The sequence below is a fragment of the Nematolebias whitei genome, chromosome 5 (assembly GCF_014905685.2).
Source record: "Nematolebias whitei isolate Nwh7 chromosome 5, NemWhi1, whole genome shotgun sequence".
Taxonomy (NCBI): Eukaryota; Metazoa; Chordata; class Actinopteri; order Cyprinodontiformes; family Rivulidae; genus Nematolebias; species Nematolebias whitei.
In genome coordinates, this window is record NC_056502.1 from 42450242 (window position 1) to 42465931 (window position 15690).

Here is a 15690-nt window from a genome sequence, read left to right on the forward strand (position 1 = left end):
AGAAATTATAATCCCAAAACGTCTCTGGATCGTCCTGAATGCGTTTGAACCCAAGAATTCTGAACTCCTTTCATTCTTCAGAACTTCTCAGACTCTTAATTGTCAGCAACTCTCTAGTTCTTCATCTCCTCAGCCTCTGGAACTATCAGACTCCAGACTCTCTTCCATTCTAACATGAACTGGGGAAGTTGCCACATTTTAAATGGGTCGACTTCCGGTTCAATTTAGAGCTTTCTGATTCGTGGATGTACCAGAAATAGAGGTGTGGTTTGTGATGTAAGATGTTATCATAAGTCAAGGATTGTTTTCAACATACAGAAAAGATTATTGCAGACGACCAGACTTCGTGGAGTCTCACGCTGTTGTATCTTCTCAAATAGTAAAACATGACATTTCTTCTCAGTAAACATTTTAGTTGACCAAGACTCGACCTTTCACATACTTACATTACTTGGCTCATTTCAGACAGAGAATCAAGAAATGCATATTAACCTGATTTCTTCTTTGAATGAGGAATAAAAATCATTACTTACTGTTTATGTAAAATAAAAATGAGTAGTTCTTTTCAACCTGTAAGCATTGAATGGAACTAACACAATTTGATTATCAAACATTTGTAAAACAGTAATGATTATAAAAATTGTCTTTTCTGCTTGGTTAATTCAAGAAAGAAAGTCACCAGATGGCTCAGACTGTATTCAGATCAATGAAAATAACAGTCTCTGTCCATCTGATAGATTTGAGGTCATCAGGGTCAGATCAGGGTCAGATCAGGTTCACTACATTCTTCTGATTTGTGGGGAGGAGGGAAGAACCCCTCCAACGTTATCTTTCTCGATTTAAATGAGCTTGTGATGTTTTTAGGCATAAAAGCTGGGTTAGGTCTCAGATCAGCTGAGCTGCCATCAGCTTAAATCCAGAGGCATAACGGGGCAACAGACAGTACAGATAAATCACTCACTCTCTTTGCAGATGTCAGCGCCAACAGCAGGGCTGTTTTAAGTGACAAGAATTTAATTGAAACTTGATCTAAAGGTTCGAAAGGAGTTTTGATCAGGGCTAACAGAACCATCGTTAAGTCCCACTGTGGAGCTAGTGGACGTGACACCGGTCTGTGTCTCTGTACACCTTTTAGAAAACGCTTCATCAGCGGGTGATTAAAAACGGTTCTGTCACCAAAACCTTCGTGACAGGAGGAAATGATACATTCACTAAGTCATTCACATATAAAGTTATTTATTTTATATGTCAATGACTTAGTGAATATATCAGGACTCTTCAAATGTGTCCTTTTTGCAGATGACACCACATTTTTTTGTTTGGGTAAAGATGTAAAACGGATGTTGGAATTGATGAAAACATAATTTGATAAAATACAAACTTGGTTTAAAATTAATAAATTATCATTAAATTTAGATAAAACTAAATACATGATATTTAGTAACAAAAAGAGAACTGTTGATGATCCATTTAAAATTGAGGGTGTTGACATTTGTAGAGTTAATTGTTGTATGTGTGGTCAACCCAGTTGTAACGAGACCCAGAACGACACAAGACTGAGATTACGAAAAGTGATATTTATTTACAGTGAAATAGGATATATACAATATATACAGGGGCCCTGGAACTGGAACTCCTGGAAGAGGGAAATAGTTCGTTCAGGTCGGGAGAAGGTAAGTGACAAGAGAGAAACAGTTTTGATTTTGTTGTTTCTGTCTTACAGCTTCGTTGGTACTGGAGTGAGTTCAGAAGTCCCAAGATGCATGAGTTCCAGCCACAGGGTTTTGTGATCCAAGATCCACAGGTCAGGGTTTTCGTGAGACCAGACAGGATGTCGAGTGATCAGGGCAAGAATGATTCGTCCAAAGCGAGGAACTGCTGGCATAGAAAACACAAGGTCAGTATCATAAATACTTGAGAACATAAAAGGCTGAGAGCACTAGTACCGGGAGGGAATCAATGCTCCAGCATCGAGTAGTCTTGACTGCAGCCTTAAATAGGAGTCGATGCTCATCAGGGAGATGACCGCCAGGTGTAGGTCGTTAGCGGCCATCTTGGGAGCTGCAGCAGAGCTACTCTCACATTAATGAGATGAAATTTTTGGGTGTAATCATTGAACAGCTAACATGGAAAAATCACATAAATTCTGTAAGAACAAAAATATCTAAATCTATTGCAGTACTATACAAAGTCAGGGAATTATTAAATGATAAAGCTCTGTACATGTTGTATAACACAATCATTGTTCCATATTTAATCTATTGCATTGATGTTTGGGGAAAAGCGTGTAAAACATTTACAAAACCTATTTTTATTTTACAGAAAAGAACTGTAAGAATTATCACTAGAAGGCATTACAGTCACCCATCAAGCACATTATTTTATCAACTGAAGTTATTGTTCCATGATTTGGTAGATTTCAGTATTTTATCAGTTATGTATAGGGCTCAAAATAACACATTACCATTAAATATCCAAAGAAATTTTGTTAAAAGACAAAGTTGTTATAATCTTAAGGGGATAGAGATATTTGTCAAACCAAAATTCAGAACTAGTCTGAAGGAAGGTCTACCTCAATCCAAGGAATTGGATTGTGGAATGGTCTAGAGAGTGATGTAAAAAATGTCAAGTCAATGTGTACATTTAAGAAAAAAATCAAAGCTGAATTGTTAAAAAAGTATATATGAAGTAGCTTAGTGTGTTTTTGTATTAGAATTAGAAAAATTAGAAAGAGTTATTCATTTTGTTCTGTTACTTGAAAATTATTATGATTGAAATAATTGTTTGAAAAAAGGGGCAGATATAATAAGATTTATTCTTCTTTCTGCTGTCTTTCATTTTAAATATTTTGTACCTTTTTTATATTGTTATGGAATTGTTTTGTACTTTTTTTAAATGAATAAACTTTATACCATACCATTTATACCAAATGGCTGCAGCATACATTTTAATTGTGCTGAACGCCAGATTTTTGTCCATTAGCTGCTGCAGAAAGGACAGCACGCCACCTAGTGGACATGAGATGGCCTCTATACCTTTATCCGTGCACCAGCGCTGAAAAGCTGTCCACTTTGATGTGTATAGCGCTGTGGTGGAAGCAGCAGCTGAGTCCTGGATTGTGCGCACCACTTGTTGAGAGAGACCCATCTTCTCTAAGCCGATCCGCTCAGCGGCCAGACCCAAAGGTGCTGGCTTATTTCTGGGTGACACCTGATCGCTCCTCCTGCCTGGAGTAGAGCATCGTCCCTCCACGGCAGTTTCCACGGTCGACCCGACAACAGACGTCACAGGTTTGGGAACCACGGGGCGCTCACGCTCTCCGGGGCTACGAGAATGGCTAACAGTTCTTCCTCCTGGACTCGGTTCAGAAACCGTGATATTAGAGGGACTGGAGGAAATGCGTAAAGGAGCATTTTGGACCATGGGCTGTGGGCAAAAGCGTCCACTCCTAACGGTGGGTCGTCCCGTGGGCTCAGTGAGAACCATAGTTGACACTGGGCGTTCTCCCGTGTGGCAAACAGATCCACTGCTGCTCTCCCAAACTGTTTCCAAATCCGAGAAATCAGCTTGGGATAGAGACTCCAGTCACCATGGCGCGGACCGCCCCTGGACATTATGTCTGCTCCTATTAAGGACGTCGGGGATGTACACTACTCTGATGGAAAGCAGGTGTGCCCAACACAACAGCTGCCTTGCAATGCATAACATTTGGGCTGAGAGCACGCCCCCCTGCCGGTTTATGTAAGCTACAGTCACTTTGTTGTCTAAGTGAATCAGAACATGCTGATTCTGTAACAGAGGAGCAAAATGCTGAATCACATTCAAAACTGTGAGACATTCAATTCAATTCAATTCAGTTTATTTATTTAGCGCCAAATCGCAACAAAGTTGTCTCAGGGCACTTTACAGGAACATTCACATACATAAAAGCCAATTAGTAAAGTTCTCTATCTAAGAAATCCAGCAGACAAGATGAATCTTGGCTTCGTTGCAGTCTCCCATCCTGAGCAAGCAAAGTGGCAACAGTGGAAAGGAAAAACTCCCTTTTAAAAGGAAGAAACCTCCAGCAGAACCAGGCTCAGGACAAGCGGCCATCTGCTTTGACTGGCTGGTTGAGAGGACAGGAAGGAGAGACAGACGAACACAGAATGGTAGGTCCAGGTATTGGTCCAGGTGTATCTGAAAGACAAAATAACACATGTTAAGGATATAAAAAATAATTACAATACAAAACAGGTTGAGCAGAGTAAGTAAAGACAGTAGCAAAGTGAAAATTGTGGTCAGTTTGTCCTCCAGCAGTCTAAGCCTATAGCAGCATAACTAAGGGACAGCTCAGGAAACCCAAGCAGACCCTAACTATAGGATTAAGCAAAAAGGAAAGTCTTAACCCCAGTTTTAAAACTGGATAATGTGTCAGCCTCACGGACAGAGATTGGAAGTTAGTTCCACAAGAGAGGAGCCTGATAACATTCCAAAACATTTATATGAGCTGATGTGTGAGGTGGCCACAGCGCCCCCACCGCCTGAGACAGGTACGTTCCGAGGGATAATTCCACTCAGTACACCCCTCCACTCTGGTTTTCAGTGCTACGCTTTGCATGACGGGATAAAACTCACTAGTGAGGGCCTTAAATGGCAAAGCATATACAAAATAGAACCAGAACTTTGTTGCTGTGAGTGTTAAGGTGTGGAGGTTAGCATGTAGCATAGCATTCTAAGCTAACTACAGTAGTAGAGACGCTAAATCATGAAAAAAAAAATGTTCCAACACACATACAGTTATACTCTGACATTGTTCTGACATTGTTTAACAAAATGATTTATATAGAATTTTTTGTTTACCAGACAAAAAGTGATCCGAGCACGACGCCTTCGAGGGCAGATCCTTAGCCAGACTCAACAATGTTCTGCGGTGAGCTCCTCCAGTGGAGGTCCTTCACATTTCCTTATTTTTGTGATTAAGTGGAAACTGCACTTTGCCCAAACGTCTACCTGGTTGTAACATCCTCTAACCCAGCACAAAACAACCATTGCAATTTACTTAAAGAAAGAAAAGAAAAACTAGATCAAATTAACTACCGGTAAACTGCACTGTATCTGTACCTGCTGCTAGAGGCAGCCTCTCAACATAGATGATGCATCGGAAATGCCCCTAATGTTACGTCACATGGGAACTATGTATTCACCTATGGTGCTGTAGAGAAAGCAGGATCTCCTGTCCAGAACTGGATGGCGAGCCAGACACAATAAATGAGAAATTGAATGAACTCACAAGACATATTGAAAGAACCAAAGGACTATTCTGGCATCCTTTGGAGTCCAATCTTTCTACGTGGATTGGGTTATTTTATACTTTGTATTTTTTATTCTATTCTGTATTTTTTATTATATTTTTTATTTTTATTCTATTTGTATTTTTCAACAGGCACACAATTTTGTTTATTATTGTTATATATGTAAACTTGATGCATTATTTGATTCATCCTGATGCATGCTCAATAATCCAGGTAGAAAAATCCAAAAAAGTTCAATCTGGTCCTCTGGACATTCAAAAAACAAAAGCAAAACAAAGCAAAAAAAAAAAAATCTAGAAACGTTTCGTCTCTCATCCAAGAGACTTCCTCAGTCTGAGGTGCTGTTTTCAGCTCAGTCTCTTAAATAGCACCTTCTTAGAGAGGATCAACCAGTTTTGCTGCTGACAACCAAAACCAGCTGATCACATGCTCAAGAAGGACCATCAGCCTAACAATGGGTCATTAGCACCCTGATGGCTGTTTACTACTCACAGAGGGCTGAGTGATACTAGCAATCACAGCATTATAAGAGGGGGACAGTTGAACCCGGAGGCCTCCACCCCTGTTTAATGATGGACGATTTCTTTTCACAAAGATGGCCTCCTTTACTCCTCTCTCAATCCATCGTTCCTCTCTGTCCAGGATGTGAACATCTTCATCCTTGAAAGAAGGTGCTCAATCCACCTTCAGTTTAACAGCCTTCTCTAAGAAGGTGCTATTTAAGAGACTGAGCTGAAAACAGCACCTCAGACTGAGGAAGTCTCTTGGATGAGAGACGAAACGTTTCTAGATTTTTTTTTTTGCTTTGTTTTGCTTTTGTTTTTTTGAATGTCCAGAGGACCAGATTGAACTTTTTTGGATTATTTGATTCAGTATTTTTTTTTTTATAAACTGTGTATATTTCCTTTGGTTGTTACTCACATCTGGGCTCCTATGAATCCAGAATATTCTGTTCAGGCCCAGCCTTCCTCCTAAGTGTTTAGTATTGGTATCAATGGTTGTAGTAATTTACCTTTGCCATATCTGCTAACTAAAAATGGAGTACTGTACTTGAAAGAACCTACGTACGTAGTGGGTTACACAATAAGGTGGTGAGCAAGCCAGGAGCCTAGAGTCATGTAAAAACAGCGGAATAACAATTGCATTCTAACTTGTTAACACACTGGTAAAATTAATTTTATTGCAAAGTCAAACATTAAGATACTAAATGCAGTCATTGGTGTTACTGGGTCAGACAAGGACAATGAGGTTTTTGAGTATTTACGGCAATGTGGTACAATAAACAGGATGCTAACTGTTGATGATAGCTCATCTGAGTTTTACCAGAATCAGGTTGTGGAGTTTACCTCTGGAGTTTACCTCTGGATTAGCTGTTCAGCAGTTAACACCTGTTTTACCTTACCTCTTTTCATCAGCTAATGACCCCATTGTTAAATATTGTATCCGTGCTTTAACAGATGTTTACACAAAAACTGTAGGAGCAGTGTTATTGACACTTACCTCATTGAACGAAAGGGTTTAGCCAAGTTAAGTGGGAAGGAATTTGAAGAGGTGTTGCGAGAGGTGATGTCAAAATTTGAGGAGTCCATGGAACCTGCTGGGGCAGCTTCGAAACCCTGGGTAGATAATGATGCAGAGTCCACACAAAATGCTGGTTTCCCTCCACAACACATTGATACCCCTCACTCTCCTAAACTCAACCAGAGCCCCAATCCAAGTGGTGTGAACCCTAACCAGACACCTCACATGTTAAACCTAATTGATCTTATCTAACCTGAGGTACAGAGGGTTGTAGTTGAACACGTTATCAAAACTACCGAGAAGACATCCAACACTCAATCCACCTTCAGTTTAACAGCCTTCTCTGGAAAGAATCCCAGACCATATACAGAAGCTGACTATGAAACATGGCATTCCCAAATTGACTTAATTATGGAAGATGCATCTCTTTCTAATTTGGAAAAAAAAAACGAAAAATTCTTGAGAGCCTTCTCACTCCAGCTTCAGATGTTGTTTGTCCACTTGGGCCTGAAGCATCACCGGTTGACTATCTTAAGCTGCTTGAGTTGGCATTTGGCACTTTGGAGAATGGAGAGGAACTGCATGTGCAATTCATGAACACTGCAGGATCCTGGGGAAAAACCATCTGCTTACTTGCATCATCTGCAGGTGGCGCTGAGTCTTGCAGTGTGCAGGGGTGGTGCAGACTCCAAAGAAACAGACAGACAGCTGCTTAAACAGTTTCAAAGCGGCTGTTGGGATGATAACTTGCTTACAAAGCTGCAATTAGAGTTAAAGAAAGAAAATACACCCACGTTTGCAGAACTGTTACTCCTTCTCCATAGTGCAGAAAGCAGACAAAAAGTTAAAAACACAAGAATGAGAAAACACTTTAGTGCCACAAAACAAACAAACAAAAAAAAACAGTCTCACATGATCAAACAGCCACTGAAACAAAAAGTAACTGTTCTGAAACAGCTTCAAACACTTTAAGTGATCTGACAATCTGGGGCGGCTGTGGCTGAGTGGTTAGAGCAGTCTTCCTCCAATGCGAGAGTTGGGGGTTCGAATCCACCAGCAGTCACATGCTGAAGTAGCACTAGGAAAGACACTGAACCCCTCATAGCCTCTGATGTGTGTCCCATCGGTGTATGAATGTGATAAAGCTCTGATTAGTCTCTTTAGAATGATTTGTTCAATTAGCTTTGTAGAGATCTAGTAGAGGCTGTATGAATGGGTAAATGTATCAGGTTTTTATCAACATCGACCCCCAAGTGAGCAAACCGATTCAATAAAGACAAAGTCAGAACTAGAAAAGGTAAGTGAACTTTATTTACAGGTGATCGTGTCGTCGCAGCTGTAAGGGAGAAGAGGAATAGGTGAGTATGGGTTCTGGTTGTCTCTTAGAATGTTTCAATTCTTGAAGATAGAGAAATGACTCCTTACTGTTTGTGTTGCAGGTGGAGGCTGAGGAGGAGAGGAGAGGTCCTGGGTTTTTGCAGGAGATCCAGTACTGAGGTACTTGGCGGTGGAGAGAGGAGCAGGTTGACCCAGTTGAGAATGCTTAATGGTGGTTGTTGAAGGGACACTGTTGATCCACAGGTGGAGTCCAGTGGAGCGATGAGATCCTAGGGAGGATCTGAAGTGGCAGGCCGTGGAAGGTCCTGGAGGAGTCACAGTTGGTGAGAACCAGCTGTAACAAAATGTTAGTCGGCTGTACACGAGTTACCATTTGGTAGATGATGTCCCAGTACTGAAGAGGTGTCTGGCAAGTGCTTAAATACCCCATCAGGCAGTCCTCCTCAGAGCAGCAGCAGGTGGAGTGAGTTGAGGTTAATTGGCTGTGAAAGGAAGAGTGAGTGACAGGCAAAAAACCCAGGAATCCCACATTGCCCCCCCCCCCCCCCACCCCCAAGAATCGCCTCTTGGCGATCTAAGTCTCTTTTCGGGGTGAGCTTGGAAGAAGGAAGAGATGAGTCTGGGGTCCAGGAACCCATGATCGTTCCTCCAGGCCGTAACCATCCCAATCCACCAGGTATTGGACTCCCCGAACACGACGCCATATGTCCAAAAGGAGCCGGACCAAGAAGGCCGGTTCGTTGTCTATGAGATGGGGAGGAGGAGGGAGGTTGGTCGGAGGGTATAGAGGCTGGTGGTTACCGGTTTAATGTGAGATACATGGAAAGTGGGGTGTATCTTCATGGCAGGTGGGAGTTGTAGACACACAGCTGACCTGTTAATCACCTTTACCACAGGAAATGGCCCCGATGAACCCAGGGGAGAGTTTCCTGGGGGTGTCTTTTAAGGTTATGTCCTTGGTAGACAGCCATACCTTTTGATCGACCTTGTAGTCAGGAGCCTTGGACCGACGTCTGTCTGCGAAGCGTCTGTTCTGCTCCGAAGATCTGGACAGAGCTGCTCTCGTCTGACACCAGATCCGACGGCAGCGTTTGATGTGAAGGTGGACAGAGGGGACGCCCACATCAGGCTCCTGTGAAGGGAACAGCGGAGGAGAGAAGCCAATAGCGACCTCAAAAGGCGATTTTCTAGTGGCTTCAGAGGTTTGTGAGTTGTGGGCATATTCAATCTAAGACAGATGCTGACTCCAGGATGAGGGATTGCTGTCAATTACGCACCTCAGAGCTGTTTCCAGTCCCTGGTTGCAACGTTCTGTTTGGCCGTTGGATTGAGGGTGGTATCCAGATGTGAGGCTGGTAGTTGCCCCCAAAGCTCGACAAAACCCCCTCCACACTTGAGAAGCAAATTGTGGTCCGCAGTCAGAGACAATGTCGTGAAGGATGCCGTGAAGGTGAAAGACATTTTCAGTGACAATCTGGACAGTCTCAAGAGCAGAGGGAAGTTTAGGTAGAGGAATGAAATGAGCAGACTTGGAAAAACGGTTGACAATGGTGCAGATAACTGTGTTACCATAAGAGACAGAGAGACCATTGACGAAGTCCAAGGCGATGTGTGACCACGGACGGCTGGGGATGGGAAGTGGTAGCAGTAGGCCAGCAGGAGGCTGGTTGCTGTGCTTGTTCCGAGCACAAGTGGGATAGGCTGAAATGAAATCCTTAACATCTTTAATAAGGTTAGGCTACCAAAAGGATGCTTTAACAAGATGTAGCATACGTCTAACACCAGGGTGGCAGGAAAACCTAGCCGTATTGATCCAATCCAACACCTTACCCACTATGGCCGTAGGAACAAACATCTTTCTCGGAGGGCCGGTACCGGGAACAGGTTCAGTCTGTTGGGCCTCCAGGATGTCTCTTTCAATAGGCCAAGTCATTACACCCACCTTACAGGAGGAAGGAAGGATGTTCTCATGGGTGTCCGGACACTCGGCTGTAGAGAATTGTCATGAGAGAGCATCTGGTTTGACATTGTGGGACCCTGGAATATATGTGATAGAAAAATTGACTCTAGCAAAAAACAACAACCATTTGGTCTGTTGGGCGTTAAGTCTTTTAGCCCCCTGGAGGTAAGCTAGGTTCTTGTGATTGGTCAAAATTATGAAGGGGACTTCAGCTCCTTCTAGCCAATGTCTCCACTCTTCTAATGCTAGCTTAATGGCCAATAACTCACGGCCACCAGCATCATAGTTTGTCTCAGCAGCAGACAAACGACGTGAGAAAAAGCCACATGGGTGAAGTTTTCCATTATCAGATGCTCTTTGTGATAACATGGCCCCCACTCCTGAATCAGAAGCCTTGACCTCCACGATAAACTGCCTCTTGGTATCAGGGTGTGATAAAATGGGGGCTGTAGAGAAAATGTGTTTGAGGTTATTAAAGGCAGCGTCAGCTTCGGGTGTCCAGTTGAACCTTTTGAGGGTAGAGGTGAGCTGGGTCAGAGGAGTGGCGACTTTGCTATAGTTTTTAATAAACCGTCGGTAAAAGTTATCAAACCCCAGGGACCGTTGTAATTGTTTCCTATTAGCGGGTGTAGGCCACTCCACTACAGCCTTGGTCTTTTCAGGGTCGGATCGAACCTGTCCTCTCTCAAAAATGAACCCTAGGAATGTCACGGTAGTAGCGTGAAATTCGCATTTCTCTGCCTTGACAAAAAGCTGGTTTTCTAATAACCTCTGGAGAACAAATTTCACATGTCGAGTATGTTGCTCTTCGTCTTTGGAATAGATGAGTATATCGTCTAAGTACACGAATACGAAGACGTTGAGGAAATCCCAAAGAACGTCATTAACGAGAGCTTAGAAAACTGCCGGGGCGTTAGTTAACCCAAACGGCATAACAAGGTACTCAAAATGTCCCAAAGTTGTCTTAAAAGCTGTCTTCCATTTGTCTCCTTTGCGAATTCTCACTAGATGATACGCATTGCGGAGATCAAGTTTAGTAAAAATGGTGGCTTCCTGGAGCTGCTCGTAGACAGAGTTGATTAAAGGAAGAGGATATTTGTTCTTAATGGTGATTTGATTGAGTCCTCTATAATAGATGCAGGGTCTTAGAGCCTTATCTTTCTTTGCCACAAAGAAGAAACCGGCCCCCACTGGAGAGGTAGAAGGGTGGATAATGCCTGACTTTAAAGAGTCATCAATATAGTCTTTCATTGATATCTTTTCAGGCCCAGATAAGTTATATAATCTACTTGTGGGTAATGGAACTCCAGGAAGTAAGTCGATAGCGCAATCATATGGACAATGTGGCAGTAGAGATAAAGCCTTCTGTTTGCTGAAGACTGGTGCCATTGTGTGGTAATTTGAAGGTATTGTCGAAAGATCAATGTCTTCAACTTTTAATTTAGGAGGTGAACCTGAAGAGATGGCTGAGCGATGGCATCTCAAAGAACATTTTTCTCCCCACTTTTCAACTACTTTCGACCCAGTTAATTTGAGGGTTGTGTAACTTGAGCCAGGGATGACCCAAGATAAGTTGTGGTGTAGGAGGGTCAAAAACAAAAAACTCACCCGTCTCTCTGTGATTTCCAGATACTAAAAACATTATTTTTAATGTCTTTAATGAGATGGAAGAAATGGTTTGCCCAGTGAGGGCAGAGGAGGTGATAGCTGGTGTTAAGTTGATTGTGGGGATATGTAGTTCTTCCACCAGGTTTCTGCTGATTAGGTTCTGTTCAGCACCGGAATCAATCAACGCCTGGATAGGAAAGTTGACAGAGTTAATGCAAATGATTGTTGGTAGACTTAGATTCTTTTCAGGAGACAAAGAAGTGGTACCCACCAGTATCTCCCATATTACTGGTAGGCTTTGTCTTTTACCCGTAGTTTGCAGGCAGCAATCGCATGATCCTTTCTCCCACAGTACATGTAGGCGTTGGCCTTGAGGCGGTGCTGTCGCTCCTCGGGAGAAAGCCGAGTCGTACCAATCTGCATAGGTTCGGGTTCAGAAGTGGTATCCTCGGTTGCGGAGTCATTACTTCCGGGAAGAGGACGTTTGTGGGATTTGTAGTCCTCTTCTAAGTGGCTCTCCCAAACCCTGTAGTCAATCAGAATGGCCAGAGAAATTACGCTATCCAAATCCGAAGGGATGTCCCGGGTGACTAGTTGGTCTTTAATCTGTCGATTTAAAGCATTAATGAATGCACTGCGTAACGCTATCTCACCCCATCCAGATTCCTCAGCGATGATGCAGAAGTGGATGGTGAATTCGGACACCGTCTCTTTCCCCTGGCGTAAAGTAAAAAGTTTTTGGGCTGCCTCCTCCTGCTGCAAAGGGTGGTCAAAGACACGGAGAAAATCCTTCAAGAAGGTAGCAAACGTCAGAGTTTCGATGGGGCATCTATGAAGGTAGGCATGTGCCCACTGAAGCGCTTCTCCTTTTAGAGCATTAACCACATAAGTTATGTTGGCAGAATTGAATGAATAGGTAGTGTGAGCACGATTAAATGCCAAGTTACACTGGAGAACGAAGCCACCACATTTGCGCATGTTACTTTCGAACATCTCAGAAGGTCGAACATCCGGTTCCTTGGGGCACGGATTGTTAATCCTAATCGTAGGTTCCAGAGGGATGGGCTGAGTCGAAGATGAAGCTTGGTCCTCCATTTGTTTCTGAAGAGAGAACACCATACCACCCAACTCCCGTAGATTGTCCGGAGTTGTTTGTTGCTGCATAAAAATCCACTGTAAAGTTAAGTGGAGAGGGTCAGTGTTTACTTTTGGTTCTAACTGAGTCTTTACCTCCTCTCCTCTCAGTCTTGCTCAGGGGATCCATTGGCTAGGACATACTATCAGGTTTTTATCAACGTTGACCCCCAAGTGAGCAGACCGATTCAATAAAGACAAAGTCAGAACTAGAAAAGGTAAGTGAACTTTATTTAAAGGTGATCGTGTAGTTGCAGATGTAAGGGAGAAGAGGAATAGGTGAGTATGGGTTCTGGTTGTCTCTTAGAATGTTTCAATTCCTGAAGATAGAGAAATGACTCCTTACTGTTTGTGTTGCAGGTGGAGGCCGAGGAGGAGAGGTCCTGGTTTTTGCAGGAGATCCAGTCCTGAGGTATTTGGCGGTGGAGAGAGGAGCAGGTTGACCCAGTTGAGAATGCTTAATGGTGTTTGTTGAAGGGACTCTGTTGATCCACAGGTGGAGTCCAGTGGAGCGATCAGATCCTAGGGAGGATCTGATGTGGCAGGCCGTGGAAGGTCCTGGAGGAGTCACAGTTGGTGAGAACCAGCTGTAACAAAATGTTAGTAGGCTGTACATGAGTTACCATTTGGTAGATGATGTCCCAGTACTGAAGAGGTGTCTGGCAGGTGCTTAAATACCCCATCAGATAGTCCTCCTCAGAGCAGCAGAAGGTGAAGTGAGTTGAGGTTAATTGGCTGTGAAAGGAAGAGTGAGTGACAGGCAAAAAACCCAGGAATCCCACAAAATGAGGACACAGATTGTGTTGAAAGTGCTTTGAGTATCTTGAAATAAGATAGAAAGGTGCTATATAAGTACAGTCCATTTACCATTAACCATTACAAAACAAGTTGCTGGTTTAAAAAGCCAATTAGCTGCAGTTATGAAACAAAAGAAACAAACAGTACCTTGGCCTAGCACCCTTGTACAACAAGGATCCCCAGGTAGTACCAGCAGGCCAAACAATTGTCCTAGAATGCTCTAAGGCTGTGTCAACCAATACCACAGAAAAGTCTGTGCTACTAGAGCACCCATCCATTTCAACCTTGCCTGGTGGTGTCTAATAAAGGCAAGTCTCATCTGCTTACCTGAGCAAGCACCCTACCTGGCACCAGTTGTCCTCACCAAAAAACCCGACCACGATGTGACAATCCTACAAAAGTGTGCGATTGGTGAGTTGCATGCATTTCAGAGAGTCCTCTCTCATGACTATTCTGTGAGATCTCCCAAGTCAGATGTTAGTCAAATGCCCAACTTAACCTTTAACTTTGAGTCCTCTCCTATCAGCACCGAGTGGAAAGAACACATTACAAAAACCCAATAGCATGCCAAACGCTTTTACACAAAATTATCTCGACTTTGAGCATACAGATCAAGTCAAGCACACAATTAAAATGTCAGCTGAAACTCCATTCAGATACAAAGCACGACTCATACAGTCCAATGATCTGGAGGCAATTCAAATCCAGAGTCCTCTGATCAGACCCAGCCTAGGTGTTTAGTATTGGTATTAGTGGTTTTAGTCATTTATTTCTACCATATCTGCTAACTAAAAAATGAGTACTGTACTTGAAGGAACCCAAATAGTGGGTTACACCCTTCTTGACGCAACCACAGACCACTGAGCTACCACAGCCCTCTGTGTGGAGCAGAAAGCTGCTATCTAGGGCACATGGGGGTGCAGATGGTGGGGGTTAAGGGCCTAGAGTTGCATTCGTGCCCAAAAAAATCTGATCCGACCCAGCCCCAGCCTGCATTCATAATTTCCCAACCCAACGAATTAACAGTAATTACAGGTCTGAACCCGAAAAAAAAAAAACAAAAAAAAAAACTTTTTTAATTAGTTATTAATGGTTGGGGATGCACAGCTGAATTAAAGTGGCAGAAGATTCGGAGCTGAGAGGGTTTCTGTACTTTCATGGCCGTAAAAGAGCATTTAAACCCCGTTTCTGCTTGCATTCTTCTGAATTAGAGACACATGGACAGCTCTGACACACGCATCTGCTTTGTGATCTCACCTGTTTGGGTCATCAGCCGTGCGCATCCTCTGAGTGCTCTTCTTAATACTGTAACTAATATTGAATCATCCATCCATCCATTATCTTTCACTGGTGCCCATGTCCAGCAGTCACTGTGTGAGAGGCAGGAGACACCCTGGACATGTCTCCTGTCCATCACAGGGACATGTACAAACAACCATGCACTGTCTCACTCACACCTAGAATTATCTATTATTCGATGAAAATTGATGATGCTTCTGTTTTCAAGATGAACAAAATCTTAATCAGAAAATATCAATTTTCTTGTCTTATTTTATGATTACAGTTTAACAATCTTTTTTTTTAAATAAATGAGAATATATCAAATATTTTAAAACTGCCTTTATGTTTTGTACCTCCAATAATTTACACACAAATGGATTAAAAAATGCTGTTGTTTTTTTGTTTTTTTTTTAAAACACCAATAAAATGTCCTAGTTTACACTTCCCAGTTCTAACAGTGTATTTGTATAGATGGAATAAAAACTCTCAGGGCGTCATACAGTGCCAGAACATTACGTATGAATTATTTATGGCCCCAAAAATGTGATAACAGCAGTTGAAAATTGGGAAAACTGGAAACTGACATCCTTTTACACAAGTGAGTATAAACAAGCTTTCCAGGGCACATCTCCTCTTTTTATTTGTCCTGCTGCAAACTGGTGCACAAGCCCCAATTTTAACTGGGTGCCATACAGAACTGGTACAGATTGTGTGTGTGTGTGTGTGTGTGTGTGTGTGTCCATGTGTGTGTGTGTG